The sequence below is a fragment of the Coffea eugenioides genome, chromosome 3 (assembly GCF_003713205.1).
Source record: "Coffea eugenioides isolate CCC68of chromosome 3, Ceug_1.0, whole genome shotgun sequence".
Classification (NCBI taxonomy): domain Eukaryota; kingdom Viridiplantae; phylum Streptophyta; class Magnoliopsida; order Gentianales; family Rubiaceae; genus Coffea; species Coffea eugenioides.
In genome coordinates this window covers 34,480,221-34,506,005 of record NC_040037.1, presented here as the reverse complement: position 1 = coordinate 34,506,005, position 25,785 = coordinate 34,480,221, and the positions used below count along the sequence as shown (strand labels likewise).

The window sequence follows — 25,785 nt, the reverse complement described above, 5'->3', positions numbered from 1 at the left end:
AGATGATGTGGCATGCATCCAATACCATTGTGTATGCACCGACGGGGTGCAAAAAATTTATCCAAAGAGCAAATGAAAAAGAGCACCACCTTTTAAGTGTTTGAGAAAAAGAAAAAGTCAACAAGAGAAAAACACGAAAATAAAATAAGACTATAAATTTTCTTAGAAAAAAGTGTTGCATCGATTTGATGTATGTGAGGTAAAAGTGTTAAAAAATATGTTCATGGAAAATGTAAAAATTTTTGCTTAGAAAATTGTAATCCAAACACACTAAATTTCTTTGATGTTCAAGAATAAAATGTCATGTGTTCCTCCTTATAAGATTAAAAGTAGATAAAAAGTTGAAATTAAATCACAAAATGGAATTTAATTGGTTCTATGTGTTTGTTTTACTGGAATTTAAGCATCATAAATAGTTAAAATTAATTTCCAAACATATAAAATTTGCTTTGCACATCTTGAAGTTTTATTCTTGCCACTTATAATTTTAAGAGTCATCAAAAGGTGCCAAATTACACCGATTGCTCAGAGTTGAACAGAAAAGGGGAGAAAAATGATAAATGCATGGAGAGCAGCGTGGCATGCACCATGCATAGGATATATAACTTCATTCTTCATCTTATTAAACAATTTACCTTAAAATTTAATTGAAAAAAACAACTATCAAATTTACCCACGAAAATCACGGCAAAATTTTTATGTACCTTGAGTATGACATTCAAGAGAATAGAATTTTAATCTTCGTCTGGAAATTACTCATAAATTTCATTCTCATAGATCAGTGCATAATCACACAAACTCATCCAAAATGCGTAAAATTTCCGTCTAATGGGAATTAGTAAGCTAAACTAATATATAAAAATCTTAATCTTTTCTATATCATCAGTATATACATTAACGAGTTTGAATGCATGTCACATTATTTCACTTTGAATTTAGACACCAAATTTTATATATGTGACATATATCTAGAATTACTAGCCAGTGTATATAATATTCCTGTATAAAAGATTTATCTTTTTTATGAGCAAGTTGATATCACAAGTAAAACTCAAAAACAAGCTGTAGGAAAGAAAGGTAAAAAAAAAAAAGGACTAAAACTACAAAAACTAAGGGTAGAAATCGTGTGGTGGGTGGAAGCTGTCGGAATCAAAGAAGAAAAAAGAAGGCTAAAACTACAAAAACTAGGGGTAGAAGTCGTGTGGCCACAACCACGGGTGGTGGAGCTAAGCTTTCAAGCGAGACGCCTAGATACATGGAATCTCTCTAAGGCAGCAGCCACCAAGGAAAGGAAGTATTAGATTCCAAATTTGATACTGCATGTGGCTCAGGCCAACCAAATCTAGCTGTCACATTTTCATGAAGTAGACCTCCTCTGTTCTTTCTTTCTTTGGGTATAAAAATAAATATTTTGAGTACAGCAGATGGTCGATGATGTCAAACTTTGTGACAAAGTGACTGAATTAACAACTTTTCAGCTCTTTGCCACCAAAGTATAGACATCACAGGCGACTTTGTGGGTCAGAAGAAACTTGTTTGGTTTATGTGAGGGCTTACGCAAGCAGGCGGAGCCACATGCAACCAAGTGGGAGCAACTGTCTGCACTTAATTTTGAAAAAATTGGTATTCAAGGTTAAAAAAGGAAAATCGTTCCTTACATTTTACAAAATAACTTTTTTCGTCCCTCACTTTTAAAAGTATAATTGTACGTCCCTTACAAATTCACATTGATCAAATTTGATCCCTACCTAGGTTTTCGAGTAGTTTTTGGCCGGAATCCACCACGTGTATTGCATGTGATTATTTTTTAAAGGTAAAATTGTCAAATTAAATTTTATATAATTGGATTCATAGTCTTTCACATTTTACAAAATGAATTTTTTCATTCCTCACATTTTATAAAATGAATTTTTTCATTCTTCACATTTTTCAAAATGGATTTTTCATCCCTATTGATCATGTGTTCAAATAAATTTTTTAAACACATGTATATATATGTTTGATTTCACCTAAGCAGTACAAATAGCACATAATATATCTCTATTTAATTTCTCTATTTGATTTCACCTAATGAAATCAAATAGAGATATATTACATGTTATTCATACTATTTAGGTGAAATCAAATAGATATATATATGTATTTTTAAAAAATTATTTGTTTTTATTTGTTGTTTACTCATATTCATTTCGTTACTTGAAAATTGAAAACAAAGAACACATTTAATCCTAAACATTATCGAGTGTTTATATCGAATTAAATTTGAACTGAAAAAATAAACAAAGGAAAAGTATGACAAAAAGAAGTAAGTGAATGGCATTTTCAAATTTCAAGACAATCACGAGACAAGTAATTCAACTGTTTGTCTTAAAAGTGGCGAGTAGAAATTTCAGATTTAAACTACAATTTGTTAGCCCGACTATAGAATTTAAATTAGGATCCATTAATTAGATGGCTTTATTATACAACTCAATAAATAAATCATTACTAAAAGAGAAAGGTCACAACTGTTAAATAGGTTCATATAGTGAAATCATCTAGATATATACGTGGTTTAAAACAAAATTATTAGTTTTAAACCCCTGTATATATATGTTGAATAGCATATGTACAGTTACGATTAACCTATTTAAGCAAAATCAAATAAAGATATATTACATGTTATTCGTACTACTCAGGTGAAATCAAATAGATATTTACATGGATTTAAAAGAAAAAAAAAAACTATTCGTACACATGATCAATGAAAGATGAAAAAATTCATTTTGAAAAATGTGAGGGTTGGAAAAATTCATTTCGTGAAATGTAAGGGACGAAATAATTCATTTTGTAAAATGTTATGGATGAAAAAATCCATTTTGCGAAATGTGAGGGACTATGAATCGAATTATGTAAAATTTGATTTGACAATTTTTCTCTTAAAAAATAATCACATGTAAGGTACGCGGTAGATTCTGACCAAAATTAGTTGGAAACCTAGGTAAGGACCAAATTTGATCAATATGAATTTGTAAGGGACGTAAAATTACACTTTTAAAAGTAAGGGACGAAAAAAATTATCTTGCAAAATATGAGGGATGTTTTGAACGATTTTCCCGTTAAAAAAATTAGAAATTTTTAAAGTTCCCTCTCATTTGATCCCACTAAAATTTAGCAAATTCTCTTTCTACCTATATTGATCCCCAAAAATTTTATAATTGTTGTCATATACAAGAATTTTGGATCGAACTATTTATAAATTTAGGTATAATATGAACTTCAAAATTTATTGAACTTATAAAAAAATACGTTTAACGCAAGCATCTGTTAGTTTTAAGTTTTAATTGTACTACTATAACTTTTATTTCATGTGCTGTCGGACATTGAACCCTCCACCCTAGGGTCTTGACTTTGTCACTGTAAGCAGGTGTTCTCTATTGTCACATATACATGTATATATTCCTAATAATTTGTTAAAACTCTTTTGTTTATTATTTTCATTTTCAAGGAAAGCTCTAAACCCTACAAAAAAAAGTTTGGGAGCCGAATCAATGGTATCACTAATTATGTGGCTAATATCCCTTCTTAGTTGGACTTAGTCATTGTAACATTTGTTAAAGCTTTTAAATAATGGTTAACAATAGATATAACTAATTAACTATGATGATTTTGAACCGTGCACCCCTTTGCGTTGATCATTATTGACAGCTGCACTTGGTGTCATAACATTTGAAAAACGCAGAATGATTTTTACTTAAAGCATTAATTAAAGCATTTTACGGTCCATACAAGATGTATTTAATTCCCAAATGCCAAGGTAGGCGGGGTTGTTAGGTTTTTTACGCCCAAAAAGTCATAGACCGTCATATATTTAAAGAGACCGAACAACACTTTTGGTTATAAAGTGTAGGCAAAAATTCGTCTAGGCTTGGTATACAAATTTGTTTGTAAATCATGTGATATACGCAACGGATCTTCTGTTCCACACCCTGTCTCACTTTTTATTATGTTGCTATTTCTCCTACATAAACATCATATTTTAGTTCTTTTTTGTTTTCTTAAGATCCAATAACTATTAATTGAGTAATACACAAAATTTAACAAACTCAAAAAATCAAAATTCATAAAAAATGAGATTTTTTATGAATTTTCTGATATATTTTTTAATTTTCTATTATATATTACTTTTTTGAAATTGTTGTATTTATTTTTTTACTCAATTAATAGTTATTGAATTTTAAGAAAACAAAAAAGAACTAAAACATGATGTTTATGTAGGAGAAATAGCAATATAATAAAAATTGGGACAGAGAGTGGCACAGAGTGTGGGACAGAAGATCCGTTGCGCGTGATATATGTAACAAATAAATAGAATTTCTTACATTATCTACAATTAGTTTTCTTATGTATCATAGTTCTTCCGTTCCATTATTATTGTCATATTTCATTTTTTTTATTATCATTCATTATTTATCTACTCTGCTCTTACTTCTGCTCTAACCTAATAAAGGGGGAGCTCAACTGAACCTAATGGGGAATCGACGAGAACTGAACCACCATCGCACCAGACCGATGCACTATGCACTTGTATGAATTTGAGAAAACCAAATAATGTAGCAAGTGATAAGATGTAAGGTTTAAATTTTTAACCTCCCACCCCATCAAGATTTAAAGTCTTTGGTGCTGGCCAACAGTCCTTTTCATACTTCACTTTTCTCACTATCTCAAAATTTGAGTCACCTTAGAAATTTTTTCCTTCGAGTGTTCCACACTTACCCTCCGGAGATGTATTGACAAAAGAATTAAAAATTGTGATGGAATCCAAAAAAAAAAAAAAACACTTATCTCAAAGGACAACAGTGTGGCACATGGAAGGCACAACAATTTTTGGCGGTTATTTATGCAGCGTGTTTCTAGCAGCCTAAATAAATGTCTTTCTATTTGAGGTGGGACTTGCGGAATCTTTTCTTACAACAAGATAGACAAAGACAGACAGCAAATGAGTTTCCGGATTGATTAAAAGGGCAAAGATGGACTGCAATTCTCAAATTCAAATTTGTATCACTGTGCATAAAAAGTTCCAATTATAACGAGATAAAGGGAATACATCATTATATACGTCTATAGTTGTTACATATATCACGTGGTTTATAAATAAATTTATGAACCAAATCTACACAAATGTTTTCTGAAGCTTATGGTCTATGATCAAAGAGCAGCAACCATAATGTTTGGAACCTAGGTTATAAATTAAGCCCAATCTTTGGTTAAAAGATTTAAATTCTTAGTCTTTTGGAGCGTTGGGAATCCTTAGTGGCTTACTCTTAGGCCAAATATCGAATGGAAAAACGATATTAAACCCTTTGGTTACGTGAATTTCAGAATTTTTTTGGGAAAAAAGTCTTCTTGTCCCCAATTTGTGAATTAATATCTTTGTTGGGAAGATTAGGGAACTCATATTAGTTAAGGCCACAAGTATAAAATTGGTTACACCGAAGTGCAGTCACTCCCAATTGACTAGCATGGAAAATTGGTTCTTGGACTAATTTGTCTTTTACATATATATATATATATACATGCATGCATGTATGTATATATGTAACATACATACAAAATAGTGATGCATCCATTGTGCAAACAATCCAAGCTAATAAATGGCCTCGGATTGCAACTCGATCGGCTCCAGCAATTAATTTAGGTTCTAAAGAACCTAATAAGCCATGGAAGATATTTCAATTTAGTGTGAATTAATTTTAATAAAAGAATACATCAAATTCAAACACCCTATAGTTTCTAGCAGAAAAACTTCATACATCTTCTACAGGGTTCAACTTGATGATGTCCAAAAATTAATCCCAATATTGAAGTAATGTCGTTGACTTTTAAATCCACTTGTTGTCCTACAAGTATCAAACATTACAATTATTTGTTGCTTTTTCTTTTATAAAATAATCATTGAAGTGAGGTCAGTATTGCAAGATTACATCACCGAATTCAGCTTGGTCTCTCACATCGAAGTGGCAGTGCAAATAAGAAAGTCTTGAACTTCCACCGTCTATCCAAATTATGAATAAAGTAATCACAATATCCTTTTCACCATATTTTATTGTTTTGTATCGCTTAATGGACACTAAATTATGTATATGTTATATGCTTTTTATAGTGCTTAACGATTCAAAAGCATTAATTGATTTGAAGTTTTTGTTTAGAGTCTCACCATTTCATGGATGTTTGTTGGAGTGATTTGCATGATTCCCTAACTAAGAAAGGGGTTACATTAATTTGATGCATAACAATGGGACTCATAAATCCCTCCTCAGAATATAGATCAGGTGCCAGAAATTTTGTGGCTACAGTTAAAAAAAATTCAAAAGAATTATGCAATAGTACACGCCTCTGATCTAAATTAGTCCTTTCTATCTAATCCAGTGGCGGAGCCAGAAAAAATCCTTAGTGGGGGCAAAAGTAACATTAAAATTTTTATCTACTCTTTTTTTTTAAAATTTTTTAAGCTAAAAAAAAATTCACCAACAAGTACAAATGATGCATATATTCCATGAAAAATATAAAAAGACAAATTCAAAATTATTAATATAATAATAATTTTACTTCAAAAATAAATTAAACTATTTATAATTACTTACGACGAATTTTCATATTTTGATAACTAGCTTGGCTGTGGAAGTAAGAATGGCTATCGGTTGTGAAGGGCAAATGAGGGACTAGAGGAGGGAAAGGAAATTGGAAAGTAGGGACAAAGGAAGTGAATAATATGATTGGATGAAGTGATCAAGAGAAAGAGTAGCTAGTTGCTTGGTTGTGGAAGGTAGTGGCTCTCGGTTATAGGGGGAAAATGGGGGACCAGAGGGGGGAAGGGAAATTGGGGAGTAGGGTCCAAAAAAAGTGAATGATATGATTGGTACTTGCTAGTTGAAATGAAAAGGCTTTTTTTAACTTATTTCAAATGGAATTTGTGCTCCACATATCTTTTTAGAATTTTAGTTTATGAATTAATTTAGAAAATCACGTATTTCGTTTACATCCTTTCTAAAAAAACTCTGGGGACACACTTAAAATTATATCAAAATTATATAAGTATTATAGGAATTTAAGCGGGGGCAGTGGGGGTCCGTGCCCCCATCTTAAATCCGCCCCTGATCTAACCTTTTAATAATATAGCCTAATTCAGATCCCTTTAGAGTAGAATTAATACAATTCTTGTTGAAAACTCTCCTCCTTCTTTCACTGTTCTTTCCCAAGCAAATAGATAATCTTTTTCCTTAGGAGGGAGGCCAATTAGTCTCCTTTGATCTCTCTTCCTCCCATGTCTTTCCTACTTTCGTTTTTTGTGTTTACAATAAAATCTCCCTTAAAGTTTTCTAATATGAGTTTCTTCTCTTTAGGGATTTCTAATGCGAGTTATCTTCTCTCCTAATAAAGGTTTCCTAGCAAGATTTTCTTTTCTTTTACAGATTTCTAATGAGAATTTCCTCCTCTTTTATGGATCTATAGTGAGAGTATTTATAGCTAGTCTATTTCTTGTATTAGATCTAAATTTTTTCAAATTTGGTTGTTGAATAAGAGATTTCTTAGATATACCTTGTCAGATCTCACCTTAACATTTGGACTTCAATCAATACATTAGCAGATCTGGGAGAAGCAAGTAGTATAGTTGGAAGCATAACAGATGATTCCGGGGCTATATGTATATTATCTTTTGATTTTTTAGAGTTTCAGTGTAATATTCTATTAATTTTCTAGATCTATAGTATCAAGTATTTGTTATTCAGATATGTTTGTATTTGTGTATGTTGATGTGTGATTTCTACCATTAGTGCAAATTTAATGAAATGATGATGTGTTTTATAAAAAAAAAAAAAAAATTTCTTGCTGCATGCAAAAAAGAAAATATGTAACTCATGAAAACAGTACTTTAAGGCAACATATAGGTAATATTTGTACAATCACCTAAGAAAAAGAATAAAAGAATAACAAAAGAATGAATCTTGATGTCATTGTATCCTAAAATTGAAGACAAAATATGTAAGGTGAGACAGAATACATTTTGACATACTTGAAAAAAGTACTTATGCCTACCTACGTTTGTTTACTTTTTTTGGATAAACAAGACCGACATTTGATTACTAAACCAAATGCAGATTTGAATATCAGTTTTTAAACAAACTACGTCTGATGATTTGGTACAAAATACCAAAAATGTCATCCTTGGTTATATGAATGAATATTGTGCTATATTTAGTTCAATATGATATAGTTTAGGTTATAAAGTACGTCATTGGCGCTTGGATGTCAAATGTTTCTTTATGGCAATGAACTGATTCTTTAAATTAAATTGTTGATTCAACTCTATTATTTAATAAAGTTTGAACTTTTGAGAATGATTGATAGAATAACTAGTTTATTCTTTTAGGGCAAATTACCAATATTCCCGTTGTAGTTTTAAGGCTTTAGCCTTTAAGCACCCTACTCCAATCCCATACGGTGTAAAAAGTCTACTTTTTGCCTCTTTATGCTCTGGACTAAAAGATGAGTTCAACTAAATCTTTGATAATATCCATTTTGAACTCATTATGACCTCAAATTTGGGCTATATATACAACATTGTCAAAAATATTCAAAACGAATTCGCAGCACAAAATGTTAATTTTCTACCCTGTCGAACGAAATTGACAGTGTAAAAAAGTTTTAATTTGGATTTAGATGTCAATATTGCTTCAATTAACTTCCTATACAATTATATTGGTGCCAAGCTTAATTAGTGAAACCTAGTATGTCACAAAGTTAAAACTATGATCGAAGAGATTTTAGTCTAGTGGTTAAGATCAAAATCCCAATAACTAGATACTCTGTATTCAAATTCTCCTTCTCCTTTTTAAATCCCATCTCTTTTCTACTAGAAAACAAAAACTATAGTAAAAAGATTTGAACTCTCAACCTTTTGGCATGCTGAGAATTCCTTTTTGACTTATTGCTAGGCCAAACCTAAGATGAAAAACCTTATTAAATCTGTCAGCTAAGTAATTACAGAAATTTATTACCAAATTTTTGGATGAAAGAGTCTGTTTTTGTCTCTAAATGCTAGAAAACAAGTGAAAAGACTAAATCGGACAAAAATAAAAGATTATGGACTTAAGATATTTTAGATAAAAAGTTTAGGGACAAAATGAGTTATTTTTTTCGGACACAATAGACCTATACTTACTCTATACTAGGGGGAGGAGCGACCTGAAGAGACCTAAAGAGAATTTGGAGGAGATTGAACTATTACCGGCCCAGACAGGTGCCTACGCACCTGCTGACAATATTTTCAGGAAAGTCTGAATTTTTAGAATATAGGCAAGGGGATTCCCACCAAAAACATGAATTATGTTGTATAAACTTCCTTTTTTTTCTTTTTTAATTTTAGGTAATTTGTTACTGATTTCTACAAGTTGATTAAGGCCTTCTGATTATTTCAAACTACTAGTTTCTTTAAGGATTAACGATATATCAAAACAACTAGTTAGTTGGCTATGTGAAATTGAATTTTGGTAAATTAAACTTAAATGGAAGCGCGACGAGGGTTGGGTTAGGTGATAAAATAGAAGAAATTGTAAATAGGAGGTTCTAAATTCAAAATCTTCCACTTAAAAAAAGGTTAAAAAAAAAGGAATGGAAGCGTAAATGATTGACTTATCAGAAATATACAACAATGAGTTAGAAATCCCCATATTATCAAAAAGAGAAACGTTGGGAATTGTATGTCCTTATCATGCATCGAGATTTAAATCCCCATATTTCCTATTTCTTAATTTTGGTACTTGGGGACTTGCTTATATTCCAACGAGTCAACTTTTACTTGTGATCAAATGTTCTTCGATCAAAGCAAACTAAGAAAATTGATTTTATCTACAAAACAATACCAAAATTAAACTAGGGTGTAATATAGGTAGAATGTCTCTCAGAAATCAATTGTCATTTTATGCAAATTCTTAATTTGGAATAAATATGGTAAAAGTGTTTAATTAAACTTAAGACCATGTCAATTACTCCATGCACAAGCCTTGGCCACAAAAAAAAAAAAGAGTAATTCAAACAGAGACTTTAGATTTTGCTTGGTTCCCCAGGAAGAGGGAAAAAAATTTTCCTGCAAGTTTTCAAAGGAATTTTTGGGGTCCACCACATAAACAATCGCTTCTTTCCCTGCAAATTTTTCTATAGGAATCAATATGAAAGTGAGTCATGGGAAAGTTTCAACCAATTGAATTTATTTACAACTCTTTCTTTCTGAACTATTTCCTCCATCCTAAACTCTACAAATTAGAACATCTTAGAACTTATAATTCAAATTCAAAAACATGCTTGCAATTATACCTTTTCTTCTTAATTTATCAAATTAATAAATTAGTAATTTGTTGAATTTTATATGATTTTAATATTTTTGATATGTCTTTGTATGTGTGAAATAACTTTTTTATTTTTAAAATTTTTCTAACAAGGGAAGGATGGAATTTAAAAAGTAAAAAGGGGGTAAGGGAATTAAAAAGCAGAATCTCTATATCCTAGGCTTTGAACTTTAACCACTAGAGTCAAGGCCTTCTTGATATGTGAAATAACTTATACACACATAAATAATATAACATAAATACACGTGTGAGTATGTATATATGTACGTACATATGTACATATGTGTGCATATATATATAAACTTATTATTAAACAATGTGGTTAAATTTGAAGAAAACAAGTCTTTTAATTTGCAAAACTTTATATTTGTTGCATGATTTAATATATTTTAAATAAAAAGTAAAAATTTATTTTCTTGCATCATCAACAATTTATTTACTTGTATAATCAATACATTTTTCAACCATCTTTTTATCTCACATACCTTACATCAAAAAAGTGTTTCATAATTTTTTTTCAAAAAATCATGTCAAATAATCTACTATCCAAACACAGAACATGTTGGGCAATTTTTTCGTGACTTTTCAACTAAACAAAGACAAAATTTATATTTTGTGCATCATTTTCTTGTTAACCAAATGCACTTTTCCAATGACACACTTTCAAAACATTAAAAAAGTAAAAAAAAAAAATTTGAAAAAGTGTTTTTAATTGGTACCTAATGGGCATTTATTTGCGTGCCTAAGTTACACCTAACTTACTATCTATACTATATTAAAAGCATCAATATGATTTAGCTAATTCAATGATTTAATCTTGTCTTTCCAACAATACCTTTATTACATATTTTATTGACTTTGCTGTCCCTTTCTTCTGGATGTCTGTTCAGTATCTTTCAAGGTTCTTTATGTAATGTCAAGTTTATTATTTTATTTTAGGAATAGAGTTCTATTAGAGTGAATTTCTGAATTTGATTTGGAACATGCGAATGAATTTTAAAAAATTTAACATTTTGGTTACTCAATAGTAAAATAATTTATTAGTACTAAAAGAAAAGGTGCAACTACGGAAATTAGTGCTAGATAATATAAATGTTAAATGGTTAGAGAAATTAGTGGGATGCTTTTCTTATGGAAGCCGATTCAATATCTTTTGAGGTTTATTATGTAATATTGACTTTGACGTTTTTTAGGAATAGAATTTTGTTAGAGTGAATTTTTTAATTTGATTTGGAACAGGCTTGCACGCGAATGACTTTTGGAAAATTTAATGTTTTTTATCCAATAGTAAAATAATTCATTAGTAGTAAAAGGAAAGGTGCAACTACAAAAATTAGTGCTAAATAATATAAATGCTAAATGGCTAGAGAAATTAGTGGGATGTTGCATAAAGATAGCTTAGCAAAGTATTCGAGGACTTTTGCCAATCACATGTTTAGCCCCTCATTTTTCTCAATTGCTTTCCTTAATATATGCTGGATAATTTGGAAAAGTTTTATGGATGGTTTTAGTAAGTAAATTACTCTTTTTTATAACTCTTTTTGAAAAAGACTTATGGTATAAATCTATACTTCTTTTTTGTGAATATTTTTTAGCAAATATTGGTTTATCTTCCAGACATTGCCCTATTTGGCAACAAAAAGAGTAGGCCCTTTTTTTTTCATCATCTTTTGTCTTATTGGATATAAAATTTACCATCCTTTTATGATTTTCCTACTTAGGCTATTTTGTTTTTCCAAACTTTCAACTTACTGAGTAGAAGCAACGCGCGTGTCCTGCTGGAGTAGTGCTCATTCCAACCCGGCCATTTCCATATCAAACTTCTATCCACCCGCTGCCTGAAAGAGGGGTCACCCCTGAACTGCCGGCTTTCAGCTTCTGGTTCCCCTTACTGCTCTCTTTAGCCTTCAAGAGCCTACCTAAAACTCCTCTAAGTCCATCTTAGGTTAGGTCTAACTCAAAAATTGTGTAAGTAAAGTGGAGGGAGGTTGAGCTTAATGGAAGTAACTCTTCCAATAGAGCTATTGCCTCTCCTAGCCTATGATTTCAAAGAAATTCCCGAGTTCTTGATGCAGGCAAGGAAAGGATATAACTCAACGGCGAAGGGTCTCTCAAGGAGAGGCCCAAGCGCTTGTTGGAACTTAGACTATTTTGTGTTTTTCCAGCTTCAACTTATGAGTTCAATGTTGAAATTTAGAGCATCAAAAGTTTAAAGTGGAGTGAATCTTGCTCCATCTTCATTGATACTATTTTGTCGAACAACAGTTTTCACTACTACAGTTTTTACAAATAGAGTAGAATTTGCTTTATTTTTTCCCTTAAATTTTTTTGGGTACAGTAAATGCATATTAGAATGCATTTATGATAAACTTTTGGGGTCATTCACCAATTAAATATTAAACAGTTGTTATTTTAATTGTTAAAGTAAATCTATATTTGATTGATATCATTCAATATTCCTTGATTGGTTATAAGATAGTTTAGTGCCATAAAATGTTTTTCCAATATAGAACTTCAATATTGGTATTACATAAAAATCCTCAATAATGTTAGAAGGGCATCAAATTTGGAGACACAATATAATCTTAATTTGTTCATGATAAGGGCAATGTTGAAAAAAAATTATAAACACTATATACTCAAATCAAACTTGCTCTTCATTTTCCATTGTTTGATAGGCAATAATGACTAACTTATTTCAACCTTGTATTTAATTAGTATATATTCTTTATTTTTTATTTTTCCTTTTTTGGGTAAAGAAAAAAGTTTACAAAGAGGGGAAGATTACCCTATCCAAGGGATGTCATTGGTACACTTTTAGTGTTGATAATAGTTTTATAATTAACTACCTCAATTACCAAAACCTCGACATAACCTAACATAATATGGATAGGTAACCAGTAGGATTACTCATGAAATATTTTGCATAAAATGAGACAATCTGAACTCTCAAAGCATGGTTTCTGTATTGATATTATCCCCTTGATATTGAGAATGAAGAGTTACCCTAAATCGATGGTGGGGATTAATAATGTCTATCTAACTCTCAAAATAAAGAGCTAAAAGATTCTAGATTTTGATTTAAAAGGTTTTTGAGGACCTAAATTGATCAATCCTTGGTTTTTATGATTAATAACCCAAAATGATGATTTGGACTAATATATTTTAGTGAGAATTTGCCAGAACAGATGTTCAAACATTTGGGAAAGAAAGGATGAAAAATAAGAAGGAATGAAGATTGTCACTCAATATTGGATATAGATTCGGACGTATAATTACTTGATTGGACGTTCAAAGCACCACAATGGAGATATCTCCCATGATTGGACGAAGAGTCGGATACTCACTCACTATATCAACCGTCCAACAGTTAAATGCAAAACTTGAAAAACTATTAATCTCTTTTGGATGCATTTGTCGGATAGTAAATATTTGAATTGACCATTTGATCGAGTGTCGTACACATGTTTCGATTAGACGCCTGACAAGTCCAACGACAAGTTTTCTTAATAGCTAATTTTTTTACCATTGGCGAGACTTTTAGGGTAGAAGTTCACTATCTATAATTATGGCTAATCAGAATATTTGAAAGACTTTTGCCTACATCAATTACAAGATCCCTGGAGTGATTTTAACAAGAAAAATACTCTCTCTTGTTAACTTATAATTTTTGTGAGGTTGTAAAGTAAGGGTAGTACTTGATTGGTGAGCTTTTAATTGTAGCAAGTTGAGCATTGACGTGAAATTGTAAAACTCTTTTGCTCAACTAAAGTGTTTAGCGTGAGCAAAGAGTGAGTTATCATTTGTACAAGATAGTTTGCTCCACCATCAACTGAAGAAACTACTTGTGGATTCAACATCAAATTTGAAAGAAGTTCGGAATTTGGTTTGGTTTGCAAATTCTCTTTATTTTTATTGTCCATTTTTTTTACTACTTGTTGATGTGGTTTAATTGCTTTATCTTTATTGTTATTTTGGCTTGTTTAAGTGTGTGATCACTTGTGTAATTTGGGTAGTTTAAATTGTGGTGAAAATTTGACATATTTTGCTTAGTTGTTAATCAACCTAATTCACCCCTCCTTGGGTTATTTTGGGCCTTACAATTGGGTATTAGAATTTGGTCTCCTAGAGATTGAGCTTAACTAGTTTAGAAGAAAAGATTATAGCAACCAACTTTTTATTCAGAACATCTATAAATGAACCGCCGGCATTTAATGATAAAAGTTATGGTGTGTGGAAGAATAAGATAGAACCCTTTATTAAATCTGTGTATTTTGATTTATGGTACGTTATTGTAGATGGTTCTTATAAAGTTTTAATCATAAAGAAAGGAAAAAATAGAGAAAAGACTAAGAAAGAGTTGAATGAGAATTACAAAAGAATGTTAGCACAAAATATACAAGTTATGAATATTCTTTGCAAAGTTTTGGATGAAGAAGTTTGTATGAAAAGTTAAAAAGAGCTAACAAATTAAATAAGATATTAAAATCTCAATAAGATGAATGTATTTTAGAGAAGACACAAATTAGAGAAGAACATGAGAAGTTAAAAGTCACTATGGATAGATTAAAAATTTCTCACAAAGAAGTTGAAAATTGAAACAAAGAATTGAAGAAAGAAATAAGAAGTTGGAAGAAAATGTAAAAGTTTATAAATCTTTAAGGATTGAACATATAAATATTAAGAAAAGAATGAATAGTTTGAACTTGTATTTCATTCAATTGTAATAAAGAAAATATTAAAAGTATAAGTACAAGTGAAAGAAAAACATGATGTAAGAATAGAAATGAATCTAAGGTATCCAAGGTATGTCATTGGTACACTTTTAGTGTTGGTAATAGTTTTATAATTAACTACCTCAATTACCAAAACCTCGACGTAACCTAACATAATATGGATAGGCAACTGATAGGTTATAATTTGTTGCTAAATTTATAATTATTCTTCCCTTGATTTTAGCCAAATATTATTTTAATTGTCGGATTCTACTTATATTTGGTTAATGGTGCCAATTGTAGGAAAAGGAGCAAAACGTGATTACAAGTGGCAATTTTCCAATTCATTGGATGGTGGCATGTTTGGGGTTGGTTTCCAAGTCCGAGTCAAATTCAAGGCAATTTTTGAAGGAAGATTTTGAAGATTTTAATCTTCATTATTAGTTTTAATATTGGATTAGAAAACTTGGAATATTTTCTTTTATGGTTTCTTTTCCTATTTAGGAGATTAGTTTTATTTGCTAGTAGACTTCAATTAGAAAACAAAAATAATAAGGGAAGCCAGATTCCCGTTTGATTAGGACTTCAGCCAAAAAAACAAGGAAAGGGCCGACTTTGGAGAGGAAACAAAGCAAACGAGGAGAGCACAAAAAAGGGCCGGATCCCGCGTGATTAAGAGTTGGGGGGCAGCAACAAATTCGAGAGGAACAATTCGGCAGGCACTTAGATCTTTGTACTTTTCTTTTTAGCCGACTTTGGAGAGGAAGAAAAGGATAGAAAAGCTAGGAACAATTGTGTGAGCTTCAGATTGCTTTTTCGCATGGTTGTTCTCCATTAATGGAGGACTAACCTCCTACTTCTAGTCAAGGGACAACTGAAGATTTGGTTCTGCAATTACTGTGAGATCGAATTTATTTTAATCGCTTCCTCATTTATTGGTATTTATATGATTCCTGCTTTTAATTGTTATAGCTCTTGTGTATAGTTGATTAGTGCGCAATAATTAATTATTCATATAGGCTATTTTGCTAAATAGGGGTAATTGAATCCGTAATTGATCGTTATCTCTATCCCAGTAGCAACTGGCGTAATTGGGTTTATGTCAGGGGAACTACGATCTAACTTAAACAAACCCTCGTAGCGTGTTTGTTAGTTAGGATTGGGCCTTTCTAATTCTTAATGCAATCTAGAAATTAAATCCTACGGTCGTACCTAGGGTTGTTTTTGGGTTAGAGAAATAGTTAACGGTCGTACCTTAATTATCGAGAAAGTAAGGAAAGGTTGGTTGTTTATCGCGTGTATGACAACTATAACCTATCTATTAATAAATGTGGAATTACCTATGCATCGATGATCAGTGCATGAACCATTTCTGAAGTGTATCCTTGGCTAGAGTTTCCCCAATTATTTCTTTTAATTAATTATTTTTCGCATTTAATTTACTTAGTTAGCATTTAATCCAAAAACCCCTCATACTTTGAACTCTAGAAGAAACGGATTATCCCCAGTCCATGTGAATTCGACCCTACTCACCGCTATATACAAAATCTGTATTTTTCTCGAGTCAGATGTGATTATTATTTGTAGTTTGACGGTGTAACATTGCCCGCTGCCGGGGACTGGCGCCTGATTAATTTGTTTCGTTTTGAGTTCATCTTGTTTTCATTTTTTTTTATTTTTCTCTTATTTTTTTTATATATAGTTTATGGTTGCTAACATTCCGTATTTTGGCGATAGACTGGATTTTATTTCTACAAGGGGTTATGAGACTCATGCTTTTTCTAATGATCAATAGGCTGCTGCAAATTGTGGAACTTATTTTGTCTCAGATCATTCAATCGATATATGCCATACATTTCAAGATGGTCTAAGTGCTCCAATCGATATTTTTGGAGATTTTTCACCTCAATATCAAACGTGGTATGACCCTTATTCAAACGGGTATGAGTAAGGATGGTGGGATGATTCCAATTTTAATTATCAACAAAGACCAATAGATTTTCAACAACTAGAGTCTCAAGAACCGTCATCCATGTCATGTATGTCTCTTGAAGAAATAGTTGAATTAATAACTACTAACACATATCAAATTCAATAGGAGGTACATCAATTTCAAAAAGAGACAATAGATTTTCATCAGGAGATACAAGCGAGCATGCGTAACATGGCAGATCAAATGGATCAATTGACATCTAGGATAACGCAATTGACTTCTCGAATGAGTGAAGAATTGCCCTCACAAACTATTATTGACTATGAGGAAGATGAGAGTGCAATTATCCTGACGAATGACATGGTGCTGCGAGAAAGAATCTCAAGAAGAAGGATCTAAAAATGCAGTTGAAAAGAAAGTTGAAGTGCAAGACATGAGACCCCAACATCAAATGGTTCAAGTGGATGAATCCAGTGAACAATTTCCAAATGCGGTCACATCTCCTCCATTCCTTAATCAATATTCTCCTGACTCTTATTCTTTAATTCCTGTTAGTGAGATTGATTTTATTATATCAGAAAATTTTGAGTTTCATGACAGGAATAAGTTAAGAGTCACGATGACAAAATATCTTGGACCAGTAAGTGCTTGTGATGGAGGAGTGAGTGAAGACTTAAGGTCATTACTTGGTTGTTTGGCGCCATCTACTAGTCCATGGAAGACCGTAGCTCGTGTGCTCAAGAATTACTCTATTTACGAGGGCTATCAGGATTACATAGAAGATGAAGCATTGAAGCGAGTTACACGATTTTATCCTCCATGAATAAACAGGACAATGTCTAGCCAAAGACATTAAAAAAAGGCGCTGCTTGGGAGGCAACCCAAGATTCTTTATTTTAGTTTTCTTATGCTTTTTGAAATTTTTGTTAAGTGTTAGTTGCATTTAGTGATTTGTTGCTTTTGTAGCAGGAAGCTGGCAGTTAGACGTGCCCACGCTAGGTGGTCACGCCTAAGGAAGGAAGTTTTAATTTGGCGGACAGAAGACTAACCAGCAGTTAGGCGTGCCCACGCCAGATGGTCACGCTTAAGGGAGACAATTTTCGTCTGCGGTCAGAAGACTCTATAGTAGTTAGGCGTGCCCACGCCAAGTGATTACGCCTAAGGAACTCAATTTTTGAAAATTGGTCAGAAGACTCTCTAGTAGTTAGGCGTGCCCACGCCAGGTGGTCATGCTTAAAGATCTTAATTTCGGACGGTTGGTCAGAAGACTCGAAGGCAGTTAGGCGTGCCTACGCCTAACACAGGGGTTTCTTTATTACTAGGAGGCATAAACCGCGCTGTGCGCGGTGGAAAAAAGAAATGAACATGCCCAATTTGATAAAATGATTTATACTTAATCAAAAATGGATATGCTCTCAAAATAGTGAAAATATTTATATTAATATAATTTTTGAGCTTTTAATGCAGAAAATAGACCATATTTCAAATCTTCCTCATTCATATAAGAACTCAAATACTGATTCATATAACTCAAATATAGCGAAAGTACGAAAATCACAAAGGGATGGATACAAATATATACTAACAATATAAAAATCAATAATCATCCTGCGGTGGGACACTTTCTTAGCTTATATAAACTAACTAAAGATAAATTCTGAAGCTATAACAAAGCTAATATTTGTCCTTTTTATAATATCTATCCTTATACCACTTAATATTTGTCCTTTTTATAAAGTACAAATGTATACAAGCTAAGCTTCAGTTTTGGCGATCCCATTGTAATAAAGAACCAGTAAACCAGAAGCCACCGTTAGACACCGTTAGACACACATAATAGTGCTCTACAATGGTAGTGAAAAGGGAGAAAAATAGAAAAAAGTTCTGGGTACAAAAATCTGCCAAAAGCAGTCTCATTATCTACTCTTGTTCCTTGCTAACTTTAGCTGTGCTTTGCTCCGGGAAAGGTTGCATTCTCACATATGAGTTTCTAATCAACGTTTCCCCTTTCAGAGCAGCAACATAGCTGTCATTTGTGTCCTCTTTCCTCTGCAACTCCTCAAGGAATTCTCCCAGCCTCTCTTTATTCACTTCCACATTATCTAATTTGACAAGTACAAGCAAACAAAAGTTTGATCAGTAATCCTCACCCTAAGAATAAGTGATTTGAAAACAGTCGTGCAAACAGATGCATAATCCAACAAGAAATCCAAGGAAAATACCCAGTAGCAATTCAGCAAGTTTAAATACCTTAAGAACCATAAAATCCTAATAACACAGCATTTTCCTTTCTTCGGTAATTGAAATCAGCCAACAAAAAGTATCAGCAAACACTCTCATAGTTTTATGCTTAGAATAACTAACATTGTTAGGATGATCTTCACTTCACACACAGCTGAAATGTTGGTACATCTGTTTAAAGATGTACTTCACTTCATAGTTTTATACTTAGAATGTGTATATATACATATATATGGTTTCTGGTTTTTTCTTTTCTTTTTTTCAATTGAGCCCTTAACTTGGGAAGACTATGGAAAGAAAAAAAGGAAAACGCTGATATATCAGGATCGGTTCAGTATATTAGCAAGTAAAGCAATAAGTTCCACGTACATAAATAGACATCCAAGATTTTCTGACTTCTAATTTATTCATCTAATAATCATGACCCAGAATTGGTTTCTCTAATGAGAATTCTTAGAAACCAAAAAAAAAAAAAAGATCTTGTGATTAAAAGACTGCAATTAGAGCTAAGACATGACAACAAACTACCTGGATTTCCCGAGAGAATTAAAATCAATGTTCCTAATTAAATTTGATTATCATTTTCAATTTCATTCATTTCAAATGCATCCTAGAATTGGTTATACCTTCTTGATTGATTGGACAAGTCCATCAATATATATCTAGGAGCAGTACAGTTGATTCCAACAGCAACAACTCAGTCGCATAAATCAGCAATTGCAGCACAATCTGATATAGGATCCCCTTCCTCAAGAATCTCAGCATAGTCCTATATCAAGAAGCAATCAGGCAAAATAGACAGCAAATCATCTAAATTGCTCTAGCGTAAGAAATGTTTAAGGTACACTGAGATAGTCACAACTCAAAAACAATACCATAGCTTCCAATTTGTTTGGAATTGTCTCAAATGCAATCAGGTCAGCACCAGAGTCAGCAAGAACTTGAACTCATTCTTTTATGGAAATGCTTCAAAGTCTCTAGAGTCACTGCATCCCCATATATGCCACTGCAATGCATGAGAAGGTCACAAGTCCTCGAGAGGAAAAGTTTCTAGCACAAGTTCAAATATTTCAATTCAGTATTTGGGCACTGAAATACTACTCTGCTTCCAATGTAAGAAGAGAATTAAAAGATTCACCTATATTTAGAACCATCAGCAAGATACGCATTGGCTTCCAACAGAAACAGCAACAAGGAGTTGACGTTTAAAGCTTTTGGATCTCCAATAACATCCCAAGAACCTTTGCTGGCTCTATCATAATATATATCCCGTATCTCGCGGGCTATTTCAACACTTTTCCTGAGTAAAGCTTCACCATCTTCTCTTGATATCCCCTTAGTTGCAAATTCCTGAAGAGTAGCCTGTCTCCCAAAAAAGGCAAATCAAAAGTCCTCAACTTCATGATAAATACTTCCAATAATAATTAAACAATAGCCATAGGAAGGCTCGAAAAATTAAAAAATTAAAAAGACAGCCATATAACCTGATATGATGCAGATATTATGATATTACCACCAATTTTTAGGTAATCAAGGTGTACCTGTCACATGAAATAAACAATAAAGAATAAAACAAGAAAACCACATGGCCAAGGTCCTAATATTTAATTGTAGTTGAAAGAATAAGGCCGAATTCATACAACTTTTTAAGCTAGCTACTTTGGAACTCCTTAAAATTATCTGAATAGTTTCTTTGTCATCACTGGTAGCAATTCAGGGTTAGTAATAGACCACAGAGCCCAAAAAAAGAATTAAAACCACATAAGAAGCAAATTAAAAACTAACGTGTCTCTTAATCGTAGCCTTCAGTGCTATCATAACCTGAAATAATCCATTGTAGATAGACCTTTTGGTAAGGGAAAAATCGAAATAGAAGAAAGAATTAAAGAAATAGTGAGGGTTAGTAATAGACAACTGAGGCCAAAAAAAAAAAAAACATAAGAAGCAAATTAATAACTAACCTGTTTCTTAATTGTAGCCTTCAGTGCTATCACAACCTGAATTAATCCATTGTAGATTTTAACCAATATAGAAAACATTACAAAAAAAAGATTGATATTTTGCCCCTTAAGAAATCACCGCACAATTCTTCGTTGTGATATCTTAAGGTGAAGTAAATTTCTAATCTTCACAAGTAATATGTATTGGATTTTAACAATCTCATGGATTAATCAACACTTTTACCAAAATATGGTTTAACGTTAATCTATCAAACTTGTTGACATGGATTACACTTATGGACCACAAAATACAAGCCAGCTAGCCAATAACATTACCTTTTTCACTGTTCACAAACTTAGCAAGGCTTCTGCAGATCGTGCACCCTCATACCTGAGAATAAAAATAAATTCATGAGGAATACAATTGTATGAACTCAAGCCATGTAAGTTGTATTTACATAGAGTCAACATCAGGACAAATATAATTTCAACAGAGCAAGGTAAAAAAACAAGCCTTTTTGAAAACTCCAATATTTCACATATACTCATTTTTTGGGTTCCAAAGAACCTTTTGCAAACCATTGGACGGTGGGGGTAAACAGAAACACCATATTCGCTGCAAAGGCTCTTATGCTCATTGCAGTCCACCAACAACAAATATAATTTGATAAAAGTTCAAAACTTAAATTTATTTTTGCTATAATTCACAGCTAAACCATTGATTAATCTTTTAAATATTGAAATTAAATCAGATGCAAAATAGAAGATTCACAACAGCGAAGAAAGTTAGACTGATATTGATGCCAACAAGCAACCAGAGAGCAATGGACCTCAAGTTCCACTTTCTCAAGATTTTAGTGATGGAAATCAAATAAAACATATCCAGTTTGCAAGGATGAAAAGAAAAATGTAAGCACTTTTTCAAAAATATGAACACGGACTCAGAGGTGCCATTAAATGTAGTTCAATGAACCAGAGAGAGAGATAGAGATAGAAGCAAGAACCAGAACAAAAGAGGAGAAGCACTTACAACTTGTCCAAGAGAACGCATCCTAAGGCCTCTTGTATGCATAAAATCAGTCAACGTTCGACCATCCACTGGTGAGAGTTCCAAAGAACCAAAATCAGCAACCTGTATTGCATAATGAAATGCCAGGGAAACTTAATTTGGTTGTTATGTTAAAAAAAAAAATTAAAACAGAACCAGAGAGAGGGAGAAGAAGATATTCCATTATTACCAGTTTAGGAAGAGCAATTTCATTGTAATACTTCTGTGATAAGCCAATCAGCTCTTGCATTGACTACCAATCGCAAGTAGCAGGTTAGTGCAAATCATGCAGTTTAGGGAATCTTTATATCAACTGCCAAAAATAAAATCTTGTACCTTGCGATGAAGCCCAGTCTCTGACTCTTTTAACCGAGTAAAAGCAGAATCAGACAAGAATGTCTTCAATGGCATCAGTCTCAACATGAGATTCTGTAGATAGTGACACTGATTTTTCAGCTTCCACACTCATGTCACCTGCAACAGGCTTCAAGTTTCCAGATTGACTTTTCATACTACCGGTGATCTCCAGGGGTTGACCTTGAATTCCAGAAATCGACATGGACGCTATTATAGCAGTGGCACGTCCTTGGGCGGTAACAAGCCCGTGGATGAGAAAAAAAAGCAGAAAATTGCACGTCAGGGACAAGGGACAAAAGAAATACGAACTTTAGCCAAAAAAAAGGGGGCAGAGCAGAGGCAACCTGAAGAGAAGATCCGACCTCACCGGAGAGGAAGAAGAAAGCTTAATACAACAAAGGAGGAGGAGACCGAAGTTTTTTCCAAACGAACGGCACAAGATCTGCAACCAACAGTGAAGATGGGACCTCCTTGGGCGGTAAGAAGGCTGTGGCTAAGCAAAAAAAGCAGAAAGCTGCACGTCAGTGGAGAAGGGACAAAGAAACACGAATTTTACAAACAAAAAAAAAAAGAACAGAGGCAACCTGAAGAGAAGACCCGACCTCACTGGAGAGGAAGAAGAAAGCACAAGATCTGTAACCAACAGTGAAGATGACACGTCCTTGGGCGGTAACAAGCCCGTGGATGAGAAAAAAAAAAGCAGAAAACTGCACGTCAGTGGACAAGGGACAAAAGAAATACGAACTTTAGCAAAAAAAAAAAAGAGGGGCAGAGCAGAGGCAACCTGAAGAGAAGATCTGACCTCACCGGAGATGAAGAAGAAAGCCTATTACAACAAAGGAGGAGGTCAACAAAATTTTGTACCAGTTTCCAGAGGATGCGGATAAGTGATAGAGCAACATTATCCCAAAAAAAAACCAAAAAAAGAAAGAAAGAGAATGTAGTGGGAGAGAGAATGCAGCGGGAAGAGAGCAAATGCAGCAGAAGAACAGAAAGACGGAAGCGCGGGCACATGGGACACTGGCAGGCGAGGCCAGATGGGAAAACTAACGCGCGATGCGCGAACAACATGATGATTCCAATCCACATGCCGGGCACGTGAGAGGACGACGAAAATTCTGGCTGAATGGAGTTGCCATGTTATCTACTTATGTTGAAAAACAAAAATCCATGGTTCTATTTCTTTCTTCTCTTTTTCTTTCGTTTTCTTTCTTTCTTTCCTTTTTCCCCCCCTTTCCCGCTGCTGCCTTTGCTCGCTTTGCTGTCCGCCGCAACCGCACCGAGCACCTTCCCAGCTCGCTCCAGTCGCCATCTTCGTTCAGCCCCCGCTACTAGCCATCGTTCACCGCCCGCACTCTCCCTCTCCTCAGTCCCTCACTGCCTGTTCTCATCTCTGCTCAAACAAAGGATAAAATGAAGAACCGACCAATTTCACCTATGCCATAGCTGCTCGAGACCTTCCATTACGTGCTCAGGGAAGTTTCGTTGTCCCTTTTGCTTTGAATTTTATTCTTTAGTGCTTACATTGGGGACAATGCAAGATTTAGGTGTGGGGGGAGTAGTATATTGGTATTTTATTGAAAAAGTGCAAGTGTAGGCATTTTTGTTGGAATTTTTTGTTTGACTTTGTCGAATTTTGTCCAATTTTTTGCCTATCTTTGTGCATATTTGTGATTATTCCTGATAAACAATGGTTAGATATCTCAAAATTTTCTATTGCCAAGATTTTATACTTTAAGGTGTTAAATATGACATGGTTAAGGTTAAGGGTATCTTTTTGGTGAATATTTGAGATTTTGTGACTTTTACACTTTTTGGTTAACTTCTCTAAGCATTGTAAATATTTGTCTAGCATTTTTTTTTTGGTGCAAATTGGTTCAACTATTAATCTTAGTTCTCCATGTTTAAGAAATAAAACGGGTTTGTGTGGTATTTAATTTTATTTTTGGTGCTTATTTATGAATAGTATTAGGCTATACTCCGCTAGTATCGTTGCCTAGTAACCGGGAGTCTTCACCACAAGTGTCAACTTTCGCGTCAAAAAGCGACGATAGCTATGAGTATGTGATTTTTAAGCGATGATGGTTGAGTAACCAGGCTCCTTCATTTGGCCAATGTCGGATTTCGTGTCAAAACGCTTGAATGGCTAAAAACTAAGCATTCCCCCGAAAAAAAAATCAATTAAGTGTGGGGATATTTTAGAAAAAGTGCTAATAGTGAAAAATGTGGAAGTGTTCGAATGAATTGTTAGCCTGCTGATTCATGAATTTTAATGTTGAGATTTTGCTTAATAGTCGAACCATTTGCTTATGGATGCTGGTTGAATATTTTATATGCTTAGATTAGTTAGTCATAAATTGAAAGAGTCCTTAATCTTCAAAGCTAACTAGAGAGATATTTCTTGAAAATTGCCACTAATACTTGACATATGTTTTAATTATATCTTGGCAATAGAAGATTTGAGTAATACTATTGTTTTAATTTAATTACTTGATTTATGTTCTCATGCTTGAGGACAAGCATGGTTTAGGTGTGAGGGAAATTGATAGGTCATAATTCGTTGCTAAATTTATAATTATTCTTCCCTTGATTTTAGCCAAATATTATTTTAATTTTCGGATTCTACTTATATTTGGTTAATGGTGCCAATTGTAGGAAAATGAGCAAAACGTGATTAAAAGTGGCAATTTTCCAATTCATTGGATGGTGGCACGTTTGGGATTGGTTTCCAAGTCCGAGTCAAATTCAAGGCAATTTTTGAAGGAAGATTTTGAAGATTTTAATCTTCATTATTAGTTTTAATATTGGATTAGAAAACTTGGAATATTTTCTTTTATGGTTTCTTTTCCTATTTAGGAGATTAGTTTTATTTGCTAGTAGACTTCAATTAGAAAACAAAAATAATAAGGGAAGCCAGATTCCCGTTTGATTAGGACTTCAGCCAAAAAAGCAAGGAAAGGGCCGACTTTGGAGAGGAAACAAAGCAAACGAGGAGAGCACAAAAAAGGGCCGGATCCCGCGTGATTAAGAGTTGGGGGGCAGCAACAAATTCGAGAGGAACAATTCGGCAGGCACTTAGGTACTTTGCCGAGAGCTAAGAGCTTGGGCCGCTAACAAATGATTAAGAGGAACAATTCGGCAGCAACCGACTTTGGAGAGGAAACAA

At 33.1% G+C, this 25,785-nt stretch overlaps 1 pseudogene; it reads right to left on the bottom strand.

The window, feature by feature from the left end:
- Window positions 1–19,894: 19,894 nt before the first annotated feature.
- LOC113764685 lies at window positions 19,895–23,736 on the bottom strand (annotated as a pseudogene).
- Between the last annotated feature and the right edge of the window lie 2,049 nt (window positions 23,737–25,785).